At 38.4% G+C, this 26,456-nt stretch overlaps 1 protein-coding gene across 1 annotated transcript in view; it reads right to left on the minus strand.

The window, feature by feature from the left end:
* The window catches only part of auts2a (activator of transcription and developmental regulator AUTS2 a), a 1,288,356-nt gene that overhangs the window by 800,227 nt on the left and 461,673 nt on the right, over positions 1-26,456 (minus strand).

A 26,456-nucleotide genomic window follows, 5' to 3' on the forward strand; every position in this document is an offset into this window, starting at 1 on the left:
GAAGTGAAGGTTTGTGATACGGTTTGTATATTTGTAGTTGGAGATCCACAAAGGGAGAAAATGAATCACGTATCGTAAAGTAAGTTTTTATTCCTGATTATTTTATACCGTAATACTAGGGTGTTGTACCGTGTTAGCCATTATGAATGCTGTTAAAGTCAAGCAAAACGACACTTTTTATTGGCTAACTAAAAAGATTACAATATGCAAGCTTTCAGGGTAACTCAGGCCCCTTCTTACTACATCTTGCCTGAAGAAGGGGCCTGAGTTGCCTCGAAAGCCTGCATATTGTAATCTTTTTAGTTAGCCAATAAAAGGTGTCGTTTTGCTTAACTTTTCACTACTTTTATCCCGTAAGAAATGCTATTCAGACAAGATATTACACTTCGCCAGCAATCACCCAGCATCTCATAAACGGAGCTGTATTAAGACTTTATTCAGAAGAATTCACACCCACTGTAATAGGAAGGAGACAAAAATGAACGAAAGACGATATCTTTTCCATCTTTTCACTTCAAGCAGCTACCCAAAGACATTCAATAAACAATGCCTACACAGGAGACACCAGAGAACCCAGCAAACAGTCGACTCCAATCTGACCCCCCATCTCTCCTGGCACGCACTTCCTTATCATCACGGAGTGTCAGAAGGTGCAGTACGTATCCTGTCCAAATCAGGCATCAGAATAGCATACAAACCTACGAACAATCTGCACACTGTCCTTTTTAATGCCAAAAACTAAAAATCTGCAGCAGAGACACGAAACGCAGTTTATAGCATTCCATGTAGTTCTTGCCCAGCGGTATACATAGGACAAACGTCAAAAAGAATCACAACACGTATACAGGAGCATCAAAACGCAGTCAGAAGGAAGGACTCACGATCACTGATTTATACGCACACAAATTCAACTGGACATACATTTAACTGGGACAATGTACAAGTAAGATTTAAGGCCAGTACTCAAAGTGCCAGAGAGCTGGCTGAATCTTGGCTATCAAACGAAAACGCCATTAACAGAAATTTGGACATGAACCCAGCATATGCAAACTTAAGAAGAACAACATCCTCATAATAAATAAAACTTTACGGCCAACACCCTCCTAACCCCACCTCATTACCCCCTATATACAGTGGTGTGAAAAACTATTTGCCCCCTTCCTGATTTCTTATTCTTTTGCATGTTTGTCACACAAAATGTTTCTGATCATCAAACACATTTAACCACTAGTCAAATATAACACAAGTAAACACAAAATGCAGTTTTTAAATGATGGTTTTATTATTTAGGGAGAAAAAATCCAAACCTACATGGCCCTGTGTGAAAAAGTAATTGCCCCCTGAACCTAATAACTGGTTGGGCCACCCTTAGCAGCAATAACTGCAATCAAGCGTTTGCGATAACTTGCAATGAGTCTTTTACAGCGCTCTGGAGGAATTTTGGCCCACTCATCTTTGCAGAATTGTTGTAATTCAGCTTTATTTGAGGGTTTTCTAGCATGAACCGCCTTTTAAGGTCATGCCATAGCATCTCAATTGGATTCAGGTCAGGACTTTGACTAGGCCACTCCAAAGTCTTCATTTTGTTTTTCTTCAGCCATTCAAAGGTGGATTTGCTGGTGTGTTTTGGGTCATTGTCCTGTTGCAGCACCCAAGATCGCTTCAGCTTGAGTTGACGAACAGATGGCCGGACATTCTCCTTCAGGATTTTTGGTAGACAGTAGAATTCATGGTTCCATCTATCACAGCAAGCCTTCCAGGTCCTGAAGCAGCAAAACAACCCCAGACCATCACACTACCACCACCATATTTTACTGTTGGTATGATGTTCTTTTTCTGAAATGCTGTGTTCCTTTTGCCAGATGTAACGGACATTTGCCTTCCAGAAAGTTCAACTTTTGTCTCATCAATCCACAAGGTATTTTCCCAAAAGTCTTGGCAATCATTGAGATGTTTCTTAGCAAAATTGAGACAAGCCCTAATGTTCTTTTTGCTTAACAGTGGTTTGCGTCTTGGAAATCTGCCATGCAGGCCGTTTTTGCCCAGTCTCTTTCTTATGGTGGAGTCGTGAACACTGACCTTAATTGAGGCAAGTGAGGCCTGCAGTTCTTAGACGTTGTCCTGGGGTCTTTTGTGACCTCTCGGATGAGTCATCTCTGCGCTCTTGGGGTAATTTTGGTGGGCCGGCCACTCCTGGGAAGGTTCACCACTGTTCCATGTTTTTGCCATTTGTGGATAATGGCTCTCACTGTGGTTCGCTGGAGTCCCAAAGCTTTAGAAATGGCTTTATAACCTTTACCAGACTGATAGATCTCAATTACTTCTGTTCTCATTTGTTCCTGAATTTCTTTGGATCTTGGCATGATGTCTAGCTTTTGAGGTGCTTTTGGTCTACTTCTCTGTGTCAGGCAGCTCCTATTTAAGTGATTTCTTGATTGAAACAGGTGTGGCAGTAATCAGGCCTGGGGTGGCTACGGAAATTGAACTCAGGTGTGATACACCACAGTTAGGTTATTTTTAACAAGGGGCAATTATTTTTTCACACAGGGCCATGTAGGATTGGATTTTTTTTCTCCCTAAATAATAAAAACCATCATTTAAAAACTGCATTTTCTGTTTACTTGTGTTATATTTGACTAATGGTTAAATGTGTTTGATGATCAGAAACATTTTGTCTGACAAACATGCAAAAGAATAAGAAATCAGGAAGGGGGCAAATAGTTTTTCACACCACTGTGTATATATGCAGGTATCATATTTCTATAATCTTTGTGTTTATCAAGAAGTTCTACAATATAATATTTCTTAAAACGAGGGGGCTTCATTTACCTTGATATAAATCTAACAGCTGGAAACTTCCTACTACAGAGAAAGGTAAGGAAAATAAAGTAGGAGACTCACCAAATTATTTAATTAACTGCTACCAATGCAAGGCAAGACTGATAATGAACCAAATTAAATCTCCCCTCACTTCCTACACTTCTTTATATTTAAAAGGCACACTGAAAGGAAACACATGACTCTATGAGGAGGAAACTGACATCTGGTTACCTTTCTGTTGATCCTGGCAGTATGTGGTACACCTATTGGCTGAGGAATTCTTATTTGGTAAGCGTTCAGGAACTTTCTAGTCACCACATGACGATACAAAAGTAAATTTAATTACAAAATCTTTACTGGACTAGTAAAGACATCTAAAGGTTTACCATGGAAAGGTATGATGTACAGGATAATTAGTTTTTTGATGCCTGCTTTATTTTTATTGCAATATTGATCAATATATATCATTTGCATTTTAAATGTCTGTTTTATTCTGGGAGCTGTGCATTTCTGTAACCTTTAGGGCAGGAGTCAGCAAACTTATTTACTTAGCAGCCTGTTAAAGACCTTCAAGGGACAAACAAGGAAATGTATCATGACAAGCAAGTATCATGCTTTGAAATCTTTTCCTGATGATGAAGTGTGCTATGTTCAATGTCCCACTGAGAGTTTAAAAAGATAATGGAAATAGAAATCAAAACAGACTATAGTTTAACACCACTATATCTTCTCTATAATGTGGATGTTTGAAATCTGCTCTTTGAGGTCAAAATATTTTTTCCAAAAAACACATTGTTCTGAAAAGAAAAAAAAGTTGGTTGATGGGCTGTCTTCGCATGGCAGGGGAGACAGCAGCATTCACAGTGCATTCAGTTCAATCTCTCGCCAGATGTTGATGCCATTTTTTCCACTGTTTGCTCCTCTCTACTCATACAATCCAATCAATCAAAACAATGAAGCTAACTTTTTTCTAGCAAGGATAGTCCAACTAAAACATAACGTCAAGTTTTGTCACCATTTACAGCTGATTACCACCGTCAACCCCTCCTTTTGACAAAAATCAACATCTGCCTTGAAAGAGTTAAGTACTATCACATACCTTTTGAAACTTGGATCATAGACAAGTTGATAGACACATGTCAATTGATAGTAGGCAAGTATGAAAGATTTGGCTGTATTGGAATAACTTTCAAGACATACAATAGATTTTCTAATGACAGAAAATAACTTGCAAATTGATTTGTGGTCCTTATTTTTCATCTGATGCTGTTGGAACAGGCTCCAGGCCTCCACAACACTTAATTGGAATAATATGTTATGACTGCAGTTTTACTCTGCTTATGCATCATGACATTAAAATCACATAAGGAAGTCCATTAATTCAGTATCCAAGTGTATGAATAAAAATGATGAAATAAAGGGAAAAATTTGTAAAATACACCAAAACACAATGAATCCAGTGCTTATCATTTCTTCCTCCTTCCAGATCACTCAAGGGAAATAAGGGCTAAAGTCCAGGTTCAGTGCATTACCACACACTCTCACAAGCTTTAGGGGATAATTAAGAATATGTGTACACCCCTCTTAACCTTCTTCAGGCAGCTCAGGAGTACTGCAGTGCACACTCAACTAGCGACAGTCGAACTCTGACTTTTATCTTCCTGTCTTCCCCTTTGCTCATGCTCAAAAGGCTTCACTACTTTTTATTATTTGTCACAGTTTGGTTCCACACTCTGGGATGCCTCCTGTGATCCAGGCTCGAATGAGTTAAGTGGTGCTAAACAGCTCACCTTTTCACTGCCTTGGATGCGGGCACCAGAGTTCTCATCTTCACCATATCTCATCCTTTCATCCTCACCACCTTCAGCTCCTCAGGATAAGCACAAAGTATAACTATCTGAACAAGAGGGAAGTCTGTAAATAGTTACACATGAAATAAAACCATCGCCACAATGCGACTCACCACACAAATCCTACAGTTTTCTTTTAATTCCTTACATTTTGTCTACACACGATATTTGACTAATATTTTTTAAACATGAAGAAACGACAAAAAGTTATGGTGATTGAAACCATAACTGGTTTCCACAGGTGAGAGTTATTTTATGAGCATTATACTGTATGCCAGTTAACAACGATGTGGCTAAGCATCCTCTGCTCTTGTGTACTTTTCTTTTGTTGTAATTCTGTTTACAATCAATTATTCTTAGACTTTCCTAAAGCTATAAAGAAATTACATATGTTTTCTAGGGTTTTCTGGTATTATTTTTTTTTAATTTAGGGTCTTTATTTTGAAGTTCATCAAGTTTATCATCTTTTTTGATTTCATTCTCTTGCTCGTCTAGGCGTTTCTGTTTTGAGGTTTTCATTTTCATGGGAATCTATTTTGTGATGTACCGGGATTGTACAATGGTAATGTCCTAGTTGTGACCAAATAAAGGTCACCTGGCAAATCTTTACACCATCTGAGACTAGAGTCATCCATTGCAAACTACGTGCTTTATTTTGAGAATTTTTCGGATAGATTTTTGCTATGAACCTAGCATTTAATTTTTTTTTTTTTTACAATTTCTGGATTTAGTGTATCTCTTTGATCTTTGTTTGTGACCATTAGCTTTGTTTTCTGACCTCGTCTTTTCTCCTAGTCCTTCCTCAATTTTTTTTTTACTGACTTTCTCTTAGGATCAGTTTATACTTCACTATCAGAACGCTTGCAGGCACACCTCATGGCTCCCACGTATTCCTAGCGTTCTTTTGACGCATCCTCTGAGCACCTCATCAAAAATTAAAGCGATACATGTGGGAATTGCAGTACCGTCAAAAATATGGGTAGCATGTGTTTGTGTGCAGGTTTTGGTATGTGACATCAGCCTGGTTGTTTACTAAAAATATGTAACGGCAGGTCTGTAGCTCCAACAGGATCAATCTGCGTGCTTCAGTGTTTGATGAATGGTTTGATTGGGTGAAGCAAATCATCAAGTTTAAATGCTGACATGCAAATGTCTTCATGGTGCTTTTCTTATCCATTACTTGCACAGGCAATACAAGTGTGGCATATTCCCCGTCGTAATGATACGATACATTTTAAGGTCTCACATACTGTCTCGCCATTCTGTGCCACTGTTGCCGTCTTTTTTTTTTTTTTGCACCTTCGCAACAGTATCAAAATGCGAAGAATTTTTAACATCTTTCTTCCTTCAGCTCACAACACAGCAAAAACTTACATTGTTTTCCTCACCATGACGATTTTTTGGACTGACACCTGGTGGAGTCCTCCAGATTTACTTAAAGTACACGCGCAAATATAGATGGTACACTGCTTGTGTAGCAACAGCGTCCTCAACCTCACATATCATGTAGCGTAAAGTATATCCCTGGCTTAAGTCAGCCCATCTTGGAAATTTGCCAGTTGGATGGTCAGATATTAAATGGGAAACTACCACTGCCATGACAGTTTGATTTCCTACCAACCCCAATCATAACAGACTTCCCAGTACCCTGACCCTTAAGAGAGTTTGTGGAACATATGAATTGGCATTCTTTGGTCAGATGTGAACATGAGGTGGCTCATGAATTTCTAACCTGACTGTGGTACTAAAGCATTTTATGTTATGAATAAAAAAATAATAATTTAATTCATTTCCTGTAATAGCTAGCAAAACCAATAAATACTTTTATCTTCTTAGTTGAAAATGACCCTTATCAGTGTTTTTTTGTTTTATTTTTTAATGTCCTAAACTAAATTGTCTTGACAAATTTTACAAGCTAAACTAAAATAAAATTTCATATAACACATTTTTTTATTTATAAGGTGTGATATGTGGTGGTTTCAAATACAGATTTCTTAGTTTATAGTTATCCTATAAACTTTGTTAAAGTTTAATTTAGCAAAGATATAAAAGTGTTTAATTTGGTGCGAGAGTGGGATAATTAGTGGGTTGCAAGAGAGGGATAATTATTGGTAAGGTATAATGATTTTTCAAAGGTATGCACGGGAAGAAACCACTTGAATGTAATAAAAATGAAACTCTCTTTTCCAGAAGAGGACAGGAGGTTTGTAAAACCCTAGTTTTTGGGCATGGAATTTTTTTTTATCAAAGTAAAGACCAAAGCTCTGACCTATTCATCTTTGACACTCTTCTGTGGTTAGAACAGCACATACTATCTATATTGCATTGTGCTGACTACAGACGGAAGTGTCTTAGTGAAACTGGGCTTTATTTAACTTATTCAATTTCAACAAAATCCCTCATTTATTTAATAAACATTGAATTTAGTTTATGATAATTTTAAATTATTTTTATTTTGTATTTTTCTTTTATATACTGTATATAAATTATTGATCTTTGCCCCTGTGTTAATACCTGTTGGCTTTCCATGCTTCTCCACAGGTACATAAGAGACAGGTATGTACAGTAAAGTGTGAGCTCCCATTCTGATTATTTTTCTGTTGCATGAAAGTAATGAATAGTGTAAAACACTGTAGATACCATTTTTTCTTCTGTATGAAGCTCATATGACCTGTAACTTTTTCCCCCTTTTTCATTTCTATGTCCTTAGATCGCAGCGGGGATATACAGGGTACAGCATATGACAAGAGGCTGATATGTTTGTTTAGTTATCTGTATTATCCTATTCATGTAGGCTCTTGTTTGATAATCAGACATACACTGTACTGTATATAAACAACAGACCTGTGTGTGTAGGAGCATTCCGCTCTGCTCACACTCAACCACAGCCACTAGATGGCGTATGAATGCATTTTTAAATTTATTCAGCACTTGCATGCACCTCACCTCTCACTATGAAAGACCTGCATGCAGCAAACACCGCTGTGCAACAACGATGTTGTACTAATGACACAGATGAAGAGACACAACGTCGAAAGGAAGCAATCACTGCAGCAAAGCAATGTGCAAGTGAAACACATCAGCAACGGAGAGCAAGGCTTGAAGTCTTTACTAAAAACATTGTCTACTTGCAGGTATTTTCTCGAGATAAAGATTAATAGGACTCATATGCTAGCAATACGGATAAGTTATGGTATTGCCAATGTCTTCTTATGAAAGCCAGTCGGGCAGCAAGCACAGGTGGCTCCACATCCTCTGCCTGGGTAATTCTTAAGAGTTAGCTGATGCCTCTCCAAGTTCACGAATATAATAAAACTGCTAGGGAGTCTTTGGGTTGTTTTTGTGTGCTGAAGACCACACAATGCTACTATATGCATACGTTATGTTCGATGTAAAGGTGTTTTATCTGTCAAATGTTTAGTCATGCTTAGTCTGGCAGGAGGGACCAAGGATATATGTGATGAGAGGTTGAAAATGTGTTTGTTAAATTTCAGTTTCATCCTATCCAAACCTTTCACTGAATAAAAACCGAACATCAACAAGACTTCTGTGGGTTCTTTTTGGTTTCCTTTTCACAACGCAGGGTAGTGGCCATGTCTCGGATGCAGTGGCAGATCGAGGACCGTCTACATTAGCAACAGGGAGCTAAACTAAAAGTTCTCTACCTGTACTGCTCCTAAAACCTGTCTGGCACTCCACATCTTACCATGACAGACATATTGAAGATGTTGATTAAGACTGTACATAACTCATTTTAGCACTAGTGGGGGTATCCTGCTCTTAATGTTATTGTTTTTTTGTTACTTTTTCATATGGACATCTGGAGCTCAGCTACTGCATATTCATTTCTGTGAATTCTGTGTCTTTTCTTGTTAAACTTCAGTAAACAATTTTCATCAAATAGGCAATTTCCAAAAAGGCAATCTAAACACGCAGTGCACAATTTTTTTTTAAATCGACAGTGTACAGTAATATGTGCATTTTGCACATACCTAAATGAAATTAATGGCTCTTCTGTTAAAGTTGTTGGAAATAACCCTGAATTGATGTCTACAAAACTGTCAGAACAAGAATGACGGCCTCCAAAGCCACAAAAGCTCATTAAATGGTCTCCCAGTAAATAAGGAAAACGTACAAGCTTTTTAAGACTGATCATTATATAACTTGTGTAAAAACAAACTAACAAAGCCTGTAATAACAAACCACCTGTAAACAGTTCAAAAAGAGCTTGGCTTCAATTCAAGTGTTACTGAAAATTAAGGTAAGATCTCCCTGCAACCTTCCAAATTGCCATTCAATCACTCCTTTGGGTAATATTGCCAATTGCTAGCAAGCTGCTGGGAAGCCTACTCTTAAGGAAACAACACTCATAAACACTTCATGGAGGTAACTTGTTGCATAGTCTGAATTAACAGATTAATTTGTATTGCAAAGAGCAGAAACAAGCAGCCCATGCAGCAACCAGAAAGCATACAATGCTGTTTTGTAGGAATCCAAGACTTCGCAATGTGAGTCCACTCATTGGGACATCTTTTGATATTCGGATCTTCTGTCTATATAAAGTGGCCAACACATGATATAAGATCTTCGAGCTCATGTTACCATATGGTATTCATTTTCACATACACTGTACCGGATTAGCAATGAATGTGAAACAGATTGTAAACTGACTAAAATACTTAAGATTAAGTAGTAGTTTTTCAAGCATGTTACGCACAGAGTTAATAATGTTTTTTTTAAAGTCTAGACAAAGCACAAGGTCAATAAATGGAAAAAATATTTCCTTTTACTTTTTATCCATGCTAAGGCTCAAGGAATTTTTACCTCTAATTACACACACACACTTCCTTTAGAAGGACAAGAAATCAGGCAATCGGAAGTCTAATGCAATGCAAACGTTGCTTACTAGTGGCACTAGTTTAACTGTCACAGCTAGGCAGTAAGTGGGAATTAACTTAACTTGCTAAACCATCTAATTTTGAATGGAACAACATATTATTTGAAGGGACTGTGGGGAAGAAATAAAAAAACAAAAAACTTAGTAATCAATTTATAGTGCAATAGTCCATAGCTGAGACTGTTGCCTCCATGGATAAAATGGTTTACATTACCAATAGCCCCACCTCATTGTAATTGCTACGCACAAAGAAAAGCCAGGGGAGCAGTGCTTTAACACCACATCTTTTGTTATTTCTCTAAAACTAAAAAAGGGGTTGCTTAATCTTCATTTAATTACCTAAAAGGTTGATTAGGAAGTCCCCATTACCAACCTTAACCCCAGGCAACACCTGAAAATCGCTTGCAAACGACATTCATGTCTTTCAAAACCTTATTTAAATTAAACAAAAACAGAGAGATTTGTGACTACTTCATGAAAAGCCTGACTAGTAAACATTTGGAGCACTGATGTAACATTTAAGCTTCTGGTTTTCGAACTACTGGCAACCTCCTTAACTGCCAGAAGTCATATCAACCCATAGCAAATTCTGCTGTTATCCACCAAAGGTGCTTTTATTTCTCGAAATTCTCTGAGGGTGATTTTCTTCAAATATATTGAGTGCAGTAATTTCCTTTCTCTTAACAAGCAAAAAATAATCATTTTGTCGGTCAAAGCTGGAAAAAGTCATACTCGAGTGTCATATGCCTTCCCAGAGATGCAGAGATGTTTATCTTGCTTACTGTCTACGCAGTTTTGCCGAAAAACGAGGAGCATTGGGTATCATTTCAATTTCTGATGTCAACATCAAATTACTTATTTAATTTCATGCCTGGTGAAGCATCCTATAGCTACACACAGAATCATTTTGCTTCATTTGTTATGCTGTATTTTGTCAGCGATTGGCTCGCCTTCCAACTGACAGTTTTAATTACAAGAGAAATGCGGCTGCCCCTCTGAAGGACGGCACACACCACAGAAGGCGTCTGCATTTTCTGCTTTGACAGGGTTCATGCAGATCATTGTCCTCCACAAATCAGAGCATTCACATTTCAGCGAGCATGTGAAATGTTTAAATTTAGAAAGAAAAGAGCAGCTTTTACCACTTTGTTTGAATATTAATCCCTGTGGCAAGTGAGATCAACCTGATCCTTATTCACCAAATTATATGTTAAATGCAAATACATTTTTTTTGCCATCGGCTCACTTTAAATTATGAACAGAGCATGCTGCCTATTTACATTACTCGGGATAACTACTCAGGGAAATGTGATGTTCTGCTGGCAGAGATTACGCAGCAGCTCACTGCCAAGCAGATAGGGAGAAATGACATTTTTGTTTTCCTCCAGGTTTAGCTTGGACAATCAGAGGAAACAAATTATTTTTATTAATTTTTCTTTTATGAACTCAGTTCTCTCAATGTGTATTCCCAATACAAGACCACGGATCACCACATGAAAGCATGATACTGCCATTTTGAGTCTGATATATTTTGGCCCACCACCCCTTGAGAGAAACTTCCAACATCTACAAGATATGTTCTTAAAATGTTGACTTTAAAAAACAGAAGTCATTTTAGTGAGTGGAAATCCTGTGAATGGCAATTACAATATCTTCAATGCCATTTTGAAGAGAATGAACTGTAATTTGACTGAGTCCAGGCGGTATCTGGGTGTGATCTTTGAAATTTAGTAACACAGCAAAATGAAGGCAGATTATTACTAAGGTAGATATAGTAAAGAAATCAAATGTATTCCACAGAACTGACTGGAGCAATGCTTTATTTGATTCAATTATGCCTTTAAATACAATTTAGAATATGGTGACAAGGATCATAATTAGAATGACTACAAAATGTACATCAGTAAACTCAAGTACTCAAATCTTAGATAGATAGATAGATAGATTGATAGATAAGATAATTATTTGTCACCAGAGGGAAATATGGCTTTTTATAGAATCATGTTAAATAAATAAATAAATAAATAATATACATATACATACATACATACATACATATACACACTGCAGTCTAAACACACAAATGACACCCAGTAGTGTTTCTTGACACACTGCTGCTGAATAATTTTTCAGTGTGAGTGTGTCAGAGAGAGGATGTGCAGCATTGTTCATAATGGCACTCAGTTTTGTTTTAATCCTCCTCTTTGCTACTACCTCCAGGGGGTCCAGAGTGAGTCCAATAACTAAGCTTGCCCTTTTAATTAGCCTGTTAATTTGGTGGGCCTTTCTTGAAGTGTACAGTATTGTTTTTGATGGCACTCAGTTTTGTTTTCATTTCCTCTTTCACTACTACCTCCAGGAGCATCCCATAACTCTTTTAATTGCCTTTTTAATCAGCTTGTTGATTCGGTAGGCCTTTCTTGAAGTGATGTTACCAGCCCAGCACGCCACAATATAGAAAATGACACTGATTATCACGGAGTTGTAAAATATGTGAAGGAAGTCACTATCCACATTGAAGTTGGATCATTGTTAAAATTTTAACTTCAGTATCAATACCAGCTCTTGGACCTCAGTACCAATACTAAAGCTGTCCTAAAGCAAATAATGGATACCTCCAAAAACCACCATCTTAATCCAGCTGGCCTGTTATTCTACACCATTGTGCTGGACTATGCACCACTTCCTTCTTGATAGCTATGAAGTCCTGATCATTTCAAAACAATGGATGGAGGTCCCCTGTAAAGTTTCAATCTTGTTGAAGCATGTAATTCACTTCATGAAGTCTACAAAATGGAGGTTTCTCCACAACTGCAACAGTGAGTGTCATAGAAAGGGCAGGTGGGATCGAGATGCAAGCTGACATTTACTTTGGGCACCAAAAACTCTGAAATCCTGGTTCCATACTGTTTTAAAATGTGTGTTTTTTGGTACTTTCCCAGTATCAGTATGCTACACAACACTAATCCACATTAAAATGGTACAGTCTGCTGAGAAAAAAAGAGTTTGCTCTGCCCTTTCTTATACAGTTCATCTGTGTCACAAGACCACATCAGCCTATCACTGATGTGGACCCTCAAGTACATGTAGCAAGCAGTACACCATTGCTACATCCACTCCATGAATAGTAAATCTTCTGTTAAGATTCCAATTTACAGCTGGTTTTAAAAGTCTATTTTATTATGTACTGATGATAATGGGTTGATATTCTTACCCTACAAACTGAATTAATTTGTCCTGATGCTTTATGATCACATGCTGAATGATAAGTACAATGATTGTAGGAGGCAGAATCTTTAGAAATACTGCTTGAAAACTCTGCTCTGCATTTCAGTTGAAGCGAAATGTCCACTGCATACTCATGTTAGAGCTGCTAGTCAAGCTAAACCCAGTTATTCGAATTGAGTGCAGCCCTAGCAGCAATGTAGGATGCAGACTTGGACAGGGCAGCAGTCCATCACAGGGCCCACTAAATAATGTCCACTGGGGCCAGTTTAGTCACCAGATAACTCAACCTGCATATATTTGGGAATGAAGAAGCTAAACCAAGGCAGACACAGGAAGGACATGCAAACTCCACACTAACCTAGGTTGCTGGATTGCAAAGCGGAAATGCTTACTACTATGCCATTCCTGACCACTCAAATATTTTTTAAATTAATTGTGCTCTTCTTATTTTTCGTCAATCATTAGATATCAAGAATGTTGCACGAGCATTTGTTTCCTGTCCAGGGTTGAAGGTTCCAGAGGAAGAAATGTGCATTGGAGATGTGAGCAGTGAAATTATCTCTATTTTGTCTCCCCTTGGATCACCTTAATTTAGTTCTGTGTGGTGGAAATGGCCATATGTAGAACATGCTTGCTTTCTAGCTTGCTGTTTAACTTTATGCTGGCCAGTCTTGCTTGCTTAAGGTGTATGTGGTAACTGAAATAACATAAGCTGTGGACTTTGTGGAAATCTTTGTTGTAAGTCCTCTAGATTAGATAGCTTCTCTTTATCCCAAGATTGGCTGTGCATGGTCTATGACCAGATTCTCTCTAAGGTGACCAGCTAGGCAAAGTGAGCTAAACATGGCGGATCTACAGCAGAAAACCTCTAAACCTCTTTAAAATAAAATGAAAAAAAAAAAAACATCATTGCTACCTTGCAGTTGCTACTGGCAGGGGAAGGTGACCTCAACAGAAAGATCCAGGTTAGATGTATTCATTATTAGTTTTCCTGGAAGGGTGGACCAGACATTCAAGCTCTGGTCAGCAGCTGGCCTAGGGGAGAAACCCCCAATAAATGTCATTGGAAGAAGATGGAGATGCAGGACCCATGTGGTGCCATGTTCTCTGCATCATGCAATTTCACATCAATAAATGTGGTGGTTAAAGTAAATAACCTGGCACCATCACCAGTTTGACAAATTTAACCCTCAAGGCTTTCAGAAAGAACTTTAGAGTATGTATTAGTCAAACTATGCTTCATGTTGTTATTTTTTTGTGATCAATTTTTTTATTGATAAAATGAAGAAAAAAAAATAAAGAGTACGGTAAAAGGAGACAACAATAGCCGATTTTTGGGTTATGCAAGAACAAAAACAAAAGCACACCCCACCCCACCTGAGATGGCTAACTAAACATAGACACAATAAAAAAAAAAGTTGACAGGTATCCTGCCCACACGCGCACACACATCCTAGCAGGTGTACTTGGCAAAGTAAGGAAAAAAATAAAAAGGAAAGGTGGACAAGAAAAACTACTTCATTAAGCAACCCTCAACCAGATCTTTACTAACTGAACAACATGGGGCCATTTGTGGATAGTTGAGCTGGAAGAGTTGTTGATCCAAGATGTAGAAAGTTCTAGAAGGTTAACATTGTGAAATGGAAACTTCTAGATTGTAGGAGAGACAAAAGCAGTAGATTTCCAACGAGATGCTAAAAGCAACTTAGCTGCAAAGACTGTAGTCATTAAAATCTTCCACTGGGACAGAGAAGAGAAAGTGAGGAAAGAGAAGAAAAATCAATGAAGAGAAGAAGTGGTGAGGGCAAAGAAATAGGGAGAGAATGAATTCTGAAGAGAGAATCAGCCACATAGTACTAAAGAGCCATAGCCAGAGGACATTCTCAGAACATGTGGATAAAGGTGTCGTTTACATTAAGAGGGTAAAGATGACACAGGGGATCTACTTCTTGTCTCATTAGGTGAGGTCTCCTGAAATTTTTGATGTTTAGAAGGAGATTGCCTGCACAATTCTGAGGATGGGGAAAAGAGACTGCTTCCCAATTTGACTTCATTGGGGGAGTTCTGAGGGACACTTTGCAGAGAAGAAAGCAGAGACCAGATACTGACTTGAACTAATGAGAAATGGTTCAAGTTAATGAGTATAGGAGAAGAGTGGATGGAGGGAGGCTCCACGTGTCCTGAGTAAAGACCTCAAATAGAAAAAGTAGGAGGTGGAAAGGATAGGATGACTAGATCACACAGAAATGCACATTTCCAGCCCTGACTCATTAAATATATCTCACAGCACAGATACTCCAGACTGGCACCAAGTGGAGCAGGAAACTGGTTGGCCTCTGATAAGCTTCAGGTTTTTGTTTTATTCCACCAAAATCAGGAACACCATCATTGACTGGCACATTAAGGAAGCCTCTTAGCTTTGGGATCAACTGCCAATTTTTTTTTTCTTTTGGCCATGTGTTTTTTCTAAAACTAGACTGTTCAATTGTAACATTTTATAGTTTAGAGTAATCTTGCTGCCTCTGTAAAGCATAAGGTAATTGTGCATACTGTTAATTGAAAACGCCTTTTGGTCTCAGATGTTTAAAAACCTATATAGACTGGTCTTTATTTTTTAATCCTTACTACCAACTGGCTTTACCTGAATATACAAATACAAGCATAAATTCTCAGATCCGCTTAGTCAAATTAATTGTCATAGGGATTTAGATGTGGGGATGGTGTAGACCGAAGCCTATGCCAGCAACACACTGGTTACAAGATAGGAAATTAGGGTTTGCACAGGGCATCAGTCAATCACAAGGCCCATTCATGCACAAACTGACCCTTATATGCCAGTTTAGAATTGTCCATTCAACAAAACACAAATGTCTTCGGGGATGAGGGAGGAAAACAAGAGAATATATGGAAAAACACATGTGCCAACTCCACAAGGACAATGTACTACCCAAAAAATAAAATAAAAACTTAAACAGAATGGAAAGTTTGTGAGTTGACCCCAAACTTAGAATAAGGCCAGTGAGGACAAAACCAATTAAAACTTACCCACCTTCTCCTCACCTCCCTCACCTCTAAGTTCTGGCCTCTCAGTACCTCTCCTATTAGTCAAGGTTCTTCTCCCAGCTCCATATGGCTAATTGCTGCAAGGTGATATTAAGCTCCTTGAACAGAGTGGTGGTTCTGTAGCAAAGGATGTGTTCTGGTATCTGGAAGGTTTCCGGTTCAAACCCCATTACTGCCAGAAAGGACCCACTCTGTTGGGCACTTGAGTAAAGGGCTTAACCTGAAAATTACCCCAGGGGTGCTATGCAATGGCTCACCCAGTGCTCTGACACCCAAAAGGTGGGGAAGGGTCAAAAGACAATTTCCCTTTTGGGATTAGTAAAGTATATCAACTAAACAAAAAAAAAAAACAACAAAACAGAAACCCTGGGATTCACTAAAGTGCCCAAAATCCAAGAATTTTCCCCAGATGTCCCTGTAATCTGCTTTAAAAAACTGGACTGGTAACATATCACCATTCCTGGACATTAAATATGATAAACCTGTCTGCTGTCACCCAATGCAATTACTGACAGTTCCTCCCTGTCCTCAGATGGTGTCAGATATTCACTGTGATGTTCAGGCAAATATTCACCTATCTGTGTAGTTGTTTACTTGGGTACTTTAAAGCCCATTACAAACGGTCAAAATTCTGACCCTGACCAGGCATCTTTCCATATTCTATGCTGTATATTTTAACCTCTATATATAAATGTATGGGTGCAGATAGAATGGGATGTGTCAGCTGTCACATCACATCAGAGGCTCTGTACATATCACTCTTTAATAAAAGGTATTATTACAGTTTATCGAAATAATGCTCCTTATTTTTAAAGCAAAAGTTTTCATTACAAACAGAGAGAAACTTCTTTGATTTTATACAGTAAAGAGTAGGATTATTTAAATATTCTTTTAGTACTGCCAAAATTAGTATCTGTTCATGGAATTTTAAAATTCACCAATGCCTATGACATTCACAATTTTGCATCCATGTCTAGCTGTCAAAATTAGTCTTGCATTTACTGCATGATATTACATTCAGATGCCCAGGCTCTCAGAAGCAGGTTAGAAGGGAAGAGGACACATGTTTGTGTTTTCAAATTCTTTTATGATTGTAATCCAGTTTCTTTGTGCACAGTTGCTGGTGAGCCTTATTTTGCAAAATTAGTATAAGAAGCTGTGGTGGGCTGGCGCCCTGTCCGGGTTTTGTTTCCTGCCTTGCGCCCTGTGTTGGCTGGGATTGGCTCCAGCAGACCCCCGTGACCCTGTAGTTAGGATATAGTGGGTTGGATAATGGATGGATGGATAGTATAAGAAGTTATTAATTATTATATTGATTTATTTAACTAGCCAACAGACTAAAATTAAAACACAATGTAACCATGTGAAATAAAAATAAAAAATGAAACACACAATGATGAGGAGGCAAATCACATTGTTGATCCACTATGGTATTGGTTATGTGCTCAGAAACTGAAAGAATTTCACAGAGAAATGTTCATCTCCTTAATACAGAAACAATGCCACAGTATGCATGATCTTTACTGAGGAGTGCTGATCCACTATGTAAAAAAATAATGGAGGTTACGGTTTTAATGAAGCCTGCCTTTCTAACTGATTGTTTGCTCACATTTACAAAATTCACATTTAATGCAGCTGTGTTGCTGGAGGCTTTATTCTTTTGAACGTGTTTCTTTGATTTACAAGCATCTGTGTGAAGGAGATGACTTCCTGCTTATTGTGCTCACAGGTGCCATCTGGTGAGTTCTCAGAGAAATCACTTTTTTAAATGTGCCCTCTTATGGCTTTCTTTATAGTTGCTATTACAGCAATGGCAGTAGCAAAAAATAACCTACTTTATTACTGGACAAGGAAACATTTAACATGCCGAGAGTGTGAATTGTCTTTCTCCATCATTTCTTTTTACATCTCTAAAATTAACATTTGGTCAACAGTCCTAAATATTTACATTTACTTATTTGGCTGACACCTTTATCGAAGGTGACTTACAACATTTACCGGTATGATACAATTGGTTTAATTATTTTTGATTTTCCAGTCAGAGCACAGGCAGGTGAAGTGGCTTGCTCATGGTCACACAGTGTCAGTTGCAGGCTTTGAAGTCCAAAGCCTTTGCCATAACACCACACTGACTAAAAAGCTGCTGAGTTTCAGCATGTCAGTAAGTCATACAGTACAAAAAGTGGAGAAAAACAAAAGCATGTAATAAACTGGGTAATTTATGAATCCATCCATATTTCAGAACCTGCCTTTTCTTCACCAGATTACAGGATGTAGACACCTATCCTGGCAGCATTAAGCCATCACCTCCTGCACATATCCACGCTCACTCGCAGTGTCTTTGAAATGTTTGTAGAAAGTAAACCCAAAATGGAAGGTAACAACCCCAAGTTTACCAGAGCTTTAACAAATTCACACTAACCAATGTGCCACCTGATTTGTGAGTCAATTCTCAACCTGTCAGGAATCGGCTGAGGCCCCATTTACAGTTCTTCCTTTCTGTGCCTGTTGCTATGCAACGCTTATTAAACAACAGTCACATGACAAATGGCAGAGGACATAAACTGGGTGACTTACTTGAGGACTGTGAACTCTAACCTTTTGTGTCAGACCATCTAGATCTCCCCTATGTATAAAATGTTTTCTGTGAATTTCTTTTTGTAGTGTTTGTGAACTTTGGCTGCATTCCTTGAATCTTCTGAGCTTTGCTAAGTGTTTTTCTTCTTGTTTGGATTTCCTGTTTTTCACCTTTGTTTCAGCCATTTGGATTCGGCCAATCTATCAACTTGCTTTTCAACGTATGGCCTCTTGCCTACTTTTTTGGATTTGCCTTTTGGATTACAGACTTGCTTAAATAAATCATTTTATTCAGTTGTCATCATGTCTGTTTCATCGTTTGCTTGCTGACATCTGCTCAACTACTTTAGCATGCACAGTCAGTTGTGTTTTCAGGGTGGTGCACCACACTATAGACCTTCAAGTAAGATTCACCCACAGGAGAGCTGGCAAGGGAGGCTATGCTCAACATGTGCCTGACAGTAATACTTTTGTGCAAGAAAATGGCACCAAGAAAATGATCCAGAAGTTCATTGTACCTTCCTATAGGTGTCTGGTATTTATGTACAATGTGCATTTTTCTCCATCTCCTTTGTTTGTTTTTTTAATGTTTGTAGTTTTGGCCCTTCTGGTGTAACCTAAAGTGTCCAATACATTCTTCCTGTTAGCTTCAGTTCTGGACTGAGGCATTACCCACCATCCAATTGGTTCCTTTGACTGCTCTTCCTTGCATTTCATTTGCCTCTTTTTGGATTCTTTGGTTTATGGCCTTTCTGCTTTCATAAAAATTATTGTTTTAGACTTTGGTCATTTTTTTCTGTTGCCTCATTTTGAGGCATCCATTTTGTTATTTTTGATTGTAAATACTGTAAAATGTAATATCTTCTTATAAGTATTAATAATTTCGTTTCAGGGTCAGACTTGCTTAATAATTCTATGCTTCACTGTAATCTTGAGGCCTAGCTTTAGAGATAAAGACTTTGTGAGTGATGGATCTCAGCAATCACAACATAATCATTTCTATTGGGTGTCATGAATACGAACACCTTTTAAAGTATCTCTGTGATTATTCCACATATTTCAATTTTGTTCTCTTCCTTTTGGGCATTTCTGAATATGAAGAAATTAATTTGTTTAATTTGGTTTCTTATCTTTCTTTTCATTTGTTAAAAATGCTGTCCACCTTGGCATGCTACCATTTCATCTTCTGTATGGCCACCATTTTGAACCCCATTGCAGTTAGTCACAAAATAGGAGTGAGGCATAGGAGAAAGAATAGAGTTAAAGCATAGTGAGGGTCAAAACCAAAAGTCAAAAACAGAGACCGTCAGAGCCAAATCATAAACCCAATATCAGCTTCAAAAGACAGAGCTTTGGTTTCAGTGGCCAATAATCAAAATAAAACTACACTGAACACCTAGGTTTAGCTCAATCTCAGACAGACATAACTGTTTTGAAGGAAACTTTTATACTGATACACTGATGACATCACATCTCTTGCAGCATCAGTGCAACATGGAAACAAATGATACAAATACCACAAAATGGTGGCACCCATTTTCAAACCAAAATGGTTTCAAAAAAGATAGTAAAAATAAATCAACTTTAAGATGGAAGCGCTAAGTAAAATTCTTACTGCAGAATTGGGTTCCATGGACTTTAAAACTTCCAACACTACATCAAGATGAATTTCCAAGCCTCAGGATAGCACAAGGAAAAAAAAAACTCAAATCATAACAGTGGCAAAAGAAGGTCATGACCTGTGATGTCACTAGTGCGACTGTATGAAGGTTGTTGTCGTACAGCTCCCATTGTCTTGCATTTTGGAATTGTATTCACCTTATGAGTGATTCTGAGAGTTTCCTATGATTATTAGGCAACAACTTCTATTAATTTATTGTCAGTTAATGAATTAGTTTATGTGCATTATTGTTTTGACTTCCGTGTATTTCAATTTATAGCCAGTCTCTAAACTTTGATCTGTCTCCTGGTCCTTTTCACGATTTCTTTTTGTCTGCCTTACCAGACAGTACATTGACTACATTTTTGTGTATCTTTTTTGACAGGACAACCAGCCTGAACCATAGCCAGCATTCATATTTAAAGGCATTGTATTCAATTTAATAACAGCAAAAATGCCCCCCATGTCTGCCTCTCAGTCACCCCTTCAGGCTACCAAATCTACTAAGGCCCAAATTGAAAAAATAAGAAAGAGAAAATAATAGCCCTGCACATAACTGCCAAGCATTTCGTATGCTGAGCCATCTGATTTATTTGATTCTGCTTCACTTTGCTGTGTTCTACTCTGCAGCTCTGAAATATTATACCTTTACTGGCATGTAAAATCATCATAATTCACTCAACAGCTCATGAGTCTCCGATTAATGTGCTAAGTAAGTTTTATTTCTTTTATTGCTTTCTTGTACTGGCTAATTAATAGCTCTTTTAGGAAAAGTCTCATACTATTTCCTACATTATTTATAAGATATTAATCAAACCTCGAAGCACCAAATTTTTGTGTAGCTTGGGTGACATTTGAAGATTTAATGCCGTTGATTATTAGGTTCTTGGTCAGTAAGCACCGGGATTAATGTAGGAAATAACAGTGGATGTGGTGTTTAATCGAAGGAAATGCACACATTTATGTGCACATTCACTCTGACCACTACAGGGCCAGCTTAGAGATTTTAATTTAACCTAACTATAACTTGTAAGTCCATATCAGGTTACCGGGAGAAAGCCTATTGAGAGAACATTCAGATTCCACACAGAATCAAAACCCAGACCTCTAGAGATGTGCAGAAGGCAATTTCTGCAAAAAAATATTATAAACTGTGCAAATTTTAATCCACTGGCACTTGTTTTCCACAGGAATCCTCAAAGGCGTTAGGTTAATTGGCAAATTCATGCTGGCCTTATTGTAAATGTACAGGTAGTATGTGAGTGGGCCCCATGATGGACTGGCCCACTGTTTAGTGCTACTTCCTGTCCTATGCCCAGTGGTGCTGGAATCGGCTCCGGCTTCCTACCCCTGAAATGTATTCAAAGTGGGTTTAATGCTAGAATTACCAGAGCCTACGAAAAAAACTCGTAGATCCGGCCCACCTTAAATCCTTTCACACCTCTCCGCCAGCGTCTTTTGTCCTGTAAATGTGCCGATTAAGAGAAGCAGCAAGCAGCCTACTATTCCATCCCCCCACCGGCGCAGAACATGCACAAAGTTCTCCCAGCTCATGCCTTGATTGATTATCTGGGAGTGAAGTGCTGGAGCTTTAGAGTGGAAATAATAGATCATTATTTGGAACACATGCATCCGTGCCACAATGTTTTCCGAAATGTGCTATACAGGTCATAATTCCAAATATCATATATACCTATGTCTCTGTTTTTTTTTTTTACATCATAGACCACAAGGAGCATACTAATTCAGCATGAACAGGAACACTCAATAAAACTGAATAAAAAAAAAATCAAGTGACAGTGAAATACGAAGAAGGCAGATTCGCCAGCGTTTGTGTGTCAGCTTTTATCCCTCCAGATCAGAGAATGTCCAGTTCCATTGCCTCAAAATACCATTCACATCTACAGTTACTCCCAGTTTCAAATAAAAACTAACAGCGTCAGATCCCTAAGGTGGTAGTATGTATCGTGATCGTGACTAAGAGAATAAAAGTTAAAAAAAAAAACAGTAACTTTTACAAGTCCTATAAATGTACACCGTCAAGTGTATCTGTGTACTGTCTATATTATTAATAACTAGCAAAATACCCGCGCTTCGCAGCGGCGAAGTACTGCATTAAAATTTTTATTAAGAAGAAAATTAAACCTTTTGAAACTGAGGGAAAATATACCAATAATTATTTGTTAAGGATCTCTTTGTATACCACATTGTGATTTCGGCCCTCTAGTTGTAATATGAGCAAGCTGTGCGGTGAGCTTACTCTTGAGCATGCAACGTACAGTTGGCCATGCGAACAGTATTCTTGTTTCAAATCTCACAGCTTGGATTGCTGCTTTCATAATCGGTTTGAGTTTCATGGTTTGTTTCAATTACGACAGTATTTGCAGGACTTGTGTTGAAGTGACATTCGGCATCTGTCAAGTGTTGTAAGCACACAACTGGTTTCATGGTTTCATCGATAACTTCACATCCAGCTTTTGAGAGTTTAAACATTCATAAACATCAAAGTGTCCACTACTGAAATCGTCACCTGTGAATCTAAGATGTTTATGAGGCATTGGTAGTTGTTGAAAGGTGTAAAATATTTTGCCATTTCGGTACACTTGAAAGCGGCAACCGAACAATTCAGCGGCAGCCATCAACTCACATGCAGAACCATAGGTGAAGGGCTTAAGCATTTCACTCTTATAGTGCTCCTGTGTAGTATAATTATCTCCTGTACCGTCATCAGTCCACACTTTGAACCTGTCCCAGTCATTCAATACATAAGACACAATGTTCCTCCGGATATCAAGAGTGAGGCTGATATGGCCGTGCAATATGTAACAAAGAGAATGGAAAAGGCAGGTGCCATCTCCAGGCATGGAAACCACTCGGTAAGTGACAGTTCTTTGATCAATGGTGATCACTTCGATAGACATGTTATGGGGTACGGTTGGAACGATAAAGGAAATGGGTACCTGAACAATGTAAAGTAAGTCTAAAATACCTACACAATAACTATAATCATAATAAACGAGCAATACAACAGCGGAGAAGCCGTGGATTAAATAAAAAGGCTGTAGTTATCAGCAGGGAGACGTGAATCCCGTGGCGAAGCAAGGAAGGGAATGTAGAGACTGGAGCGACGGACGGCCTTATATAGGCAGGCAGCCAACAATGTGGGAGGCGTTGGGATGGGGGACCCAACGCCGCCTTACACGGTGACCGAGCTGCAGGCTATGGACGTATATATGTACGTAAGTAGGATTCAGTTAGCGTTGGGAACCCGAGTACCAAATTTCTTGAAGATGGGCCCATAAGTAACAAAGACCGTTGAAAAGTTCAATATGGCCGGCAGTGGCATCATGCCACCAAAATAAGTACGTACAATGGTTTTGGTTAGCGCAGGGAAGCCACCTACCAAATTTTGTGAAGATGGGGCCATAAATAAGAAAGTTCAACATGGCAAACTTTGTCAACCGTTATGACCATTACGCATAGAATTTCAAAATGAAACCTGCTTAACTTTTGTAAGTAAGCGGTAAGGAATGAGCCTGCCAAATTTCAGCCTTCTACCTACACGGGAAGTTGGAGAATTAGTGACGTTGGAAAGTTCAATATGGCGGCTGACAGTGGCATCATACCACCGAAATAAGTGCGTACATTGGTTTCGGTTAGTGCAGGGAAGCCGCCTACCAAATTTCGTGAAGATGGGGCCATGATTAAGAAAGTTCAACATGGCGGATGTTGTTGACCGTTATGACCGTTATGCGTAGAATTTCAAAATGAAACCTGCTTAACTTTTGTAAGTAAGCTGTAAGGAATGCGCCTGCCAAATTTCAGCCTACTACCTACACGGGAAGTTGGAAAATTAGTGACGTTGGAAAGTTCAATATGGCGGCCGACAGTGGCGTCATACCATCGAAATAAGTACATACATCGGTTTCGGTTGGCACATGGAAGCTGCCTACCAAATTTTGTGAAGATGGGGCCATAAATAAGAAAGTTCAACATGGTGGATGTTGTCGATCGTTATGACCGTTACGTGTAGAATTTCAAAATGAAACCTGCTTAACTTTTGTAAGTAAGCTGTAAGGAATGCGCCTGCCAATTTTCAGCCTTCTACCTACACAGGAAGTTGGAAAATTAGTGACGTTGGAAAGTTCAATATGGCGGCCGAAAGTGGCGTCATACCATCGAAATAAGTACGTACATCGGTTTCGATTAGCACATGGAAGCCGCCTACCAATTTTCGTCAAGATGGGGCCATAAATAAGAAAGTTCAACATGGCGGATGTTGTCAACCGTTATGACCGTTACGTGTAGAATTTCAAAATGAAACCTGCTTAACTTCTGTAAGTAAGCTGTAAGGAATACGTCTGCCAAATTTCAGCCTTCTACCTACACGGGAAGTTGGAGAATTAGTGATGAGTGAGTGAGTGAGTGAGTCAGTGAGGGCTTTGCCTTTTATCAGTATAGATAAGAGTAGCTCACTACTGAAAACGGCAAATATAGGAGGCAGTCAGGATTGAACCGGGAACTCTTGAATACAAGTCAGCAAATCTTACCGCTACGTCATGAAAACTGTTGTCTTTTCCTTGAACCTTTTGTGAAAGTGTTTATTTGATCTTTGGACTTCAGATTTCATACATTATATAGTTTATGCCTACATTTTGTCATTTACTGCTAAAATCTGAAAAACGTTTCTGTTTTAACAATGTGTTTACACAGATTATTGTAGAAACGGAACACACATGAAATGCATGTGTTCCAAATAACAATCTATTATTTCCACTCTAAAACTCCAGCACTTCACTCCCAGATAATCAATCAAGACATGAGCTGGGAGAACTTTGTGAACATTCTACAATGGTGGGGGGATGGAATAGCAGGCTGCTTGCTGCTTGTCTTAATCGGCACATTTACAGGACAAAAAGACGCTGACGGAGAGGTGTGAACAGATTTAAGGTGGGCCGGATCTATACATATTTTTTTGTAGGCTCTGCTAATTCTGGTGTTAATAATGACTGACTGACTGATGTTAAATAAGGATCAGATCTCTTTCATTCTTTCTTTTTCTTGAACATATTAATTACTGAGGATGCTAACAGGGATCAGGTTATACTTAAAAAACTTGGCCAATATGTGCTTCACTATAAGCTCTTAGACTCTAGACTTTAATAACAATGTCTAGTTATTGTATGGCACAAGAGAAAAATTAACTTAAGTATTTTGTACTATGAAGCTAATAGGAAACTACTATCCATACTGTGGACTCCTGTCGGTTTTGATTCTGATCACACCAGGTAACTCACTGGAGTCACTGAATACCAGACTGAAGGTTATTTTGGTGACATCATGAAAAAAGAAATATAACGCAAACGGAAAACAAGAAAGATGCATGGAAGACGTTAAAATTAAGTTAATAGTCTATCATCAATGAGTGATCTAACTCCCATTCTATGGGTGGTTCCCGCCTTGTGCCTGATGCTGATGAGTCAGGCTCCACACCCAAATGAATGAATTAAATGAGTATAACCAAAACATATAATTTGGGAGGATCATCAGTAAGACAAAGGTCTTGGGTGATACTGTCCATTTGGTCATTAAGAGTTATAAATAACTACTGTACATCAACATGGGTAGCTGACTTGACAGTTTTAAATTTTCAATCTGAAGTTCCAAGCATAATGTCTCTGTTTGGGGGTTTGATGCTATTCAGACATGTGACCTAGTAGCTAGGATTTTAAAACTGCAGACTGGTTTAGGCCCCCACCTCTAATCCACTATGTGACCAAACTGTACTCCAATTTAATAAATACAGAAATACACATACTAGGCTTGTGCATGTGCCTGCATGGAAATGACAGATATGCAATATATAAATTAATGATTGTTTTGTTGATAAAAAATAAAATGACAGTTAGTACTCCTACCTCTCAGATCCATGGACATGGGTTTGATTCCTGCCCCTGAAAGTGCCTGTGTAAAATTTTAAAGTTACCCTGTTGGATTGAGTATTGAGCTTGTGGGATCGAATCCCACCACAGACACTATGTGACCCTGAGCAAGTCACTTCAGCTACCTGTGCTCCAATTAGAAAAACAAAGTAAGTCACAAATAGACAGATGGTGATTTCACTGATTATTTTACATATACCTCAAACTCACAGGCTTTAATGGCCAACATTCCTGAACCTCTGCACCTTCACCATGCAAATTATTACTATATCAGTTTCTAACTTACTGCTAATTCATTTGTAGATTTCTCCCGATGCCCCTTGCTTTCTTGTTATCTTGTAGATTGTAAAGCACTTTGACGCAGTGCTTGCTGGGAAAAGTGCTATGCAAAACAAAGAGCAACTGACAGATTGAGCAAC

Source organism: Polypterus senegalus, chromosome 6 (assembly GCF_016835505.1).
Source record: "Polypterus senegalus isolate Bchr_013 chromosome 6, ASM1683550v1, whole genome shotgun sequence".
In the NCBI taxonomy this organism is placed as follows: domain Eukaryota; kingdom Metazoa; phylum Chordata; class Cladistia; order Polypteriformes; family Polypteridae; genus Polypterus; species Polypterus senegalus.